Source organism: Toxoplasma gondii (assembly GCF_000006565.2).
Source record: "Toxoplasma gondii ME49 unplaced genomic scaffold asmbl.515, whole genome shotgun sequence".
Taxonomy (NCBI): Eukaryota; Apicomplexa; class Conoidasida; order Eucoccidiorida; family Sarcocystidae; genus Toxoplasma; species Toxoplasma gondii.
In genome coordinates, this window is record NW_017383379.1 from 1 (window position 1) to 1,111 (window position 1,111).

General features: G+C 44.1%; 1 non-coding gene across 1 annotated transcript; it reads left to right on the forward strand.

The window, feature by feature from the left end:
* TGME49_459210 lies at positions 1 to 427 on the forward strand (the record flags this gene model as incomplete). Its single annotated transcript, XR_001974265.1, has 1 exon — positions 1 to 427. It is a non-coding gene; the product is annotated as an 18S ribosomal RNA (ribosomal RNA).
* Positions 428 to 1,111: the final 684 nt, after the last annotated feature.

Here is a 1,111-nt window from a genome sequence, read left to right on the forward strand (position 1 = left end):
GGATTGGGTAATTTGCGCGCCTGCTGCCTTCCTTAGATGTGGTAGCCGTTTCTCAGGCTCCCTCTCCGGAATCGAACCCTAATTCCCCGTTACCCGTCACTGCCACGGTAGTCCAATACAGTACCGTCGAAAGCTGATAGGTCAGAAACTTGAATGATCCGTCGCAGACCGAAGTCAACGCGATCCGTTCGGTTACTATGAATCACCTGAGGACCACCGGAAGGTGGGTTGGTTCTGTATCTAATAAACACTGCCCTTCCAGGGGAAGAGGCATGTGCGCATGTATTAGCCATAGAATTACCACGGTTATCCATGTAGTAAAGACCATCAAATAAACTATAACTGTTTTAATGAGCCATTCGCAGTTTAGCCGTATAAAAGCTTATACTTAGACATGCATGGCTTAATCTTTAAGACAAGCATATGACTACTGGCAGGATCAACCAGGTTAATATGTTCCTGAGACAGACCACCTCGAAAACACCAAAAAAACACTCAATCAACCGTCTATTTTCCGGCCTCTTTCGTGTTTTATGGCATAAACAGAAGTGTAAGCCTGCCTCACTCAAGGTTCTACATCAAAACGCGACGTTTTTTGGTCGCCTGGTGAGCCTTAACAGCAACACCAGTTTCTGATGATACTCTTGAGCTATTTGAAACAACAACGCCTTCATCCTGAATCGATTCATCAGGAATCATGGTCGTTGATGCTACAAATCAACAAAGCTTGTCCACCTTGGACACATTCGGGGTATCAACCCATCCACCTCTTATTACAGTATGCACTTAACAGCATTTCAATCTGTTTAGTTTATAAACAAATTGAAAAGCTCTTCGTGATACTTCGAAGTGGACGAATCCCGAACCTTGTGCGCTCTTTAAAAAAACAACAAAAATTTGTTGCGTTTTCAAACAGTCGCACACTTAAACAACTTCCAAATCTCTCAAAACCCCCGAAGGAGAACAAGAGATCTTCTTCAACTTTTTTGAAGGTCATAACCATACAACACCTTGATTTACCGACGGAGACAATGCCCGTTCCTTGACCCCGCTGCCATAACCAATCAAAGGTTTAGCACGTTTACGGGGTCTCCCCAATTGGCTTGCCGAA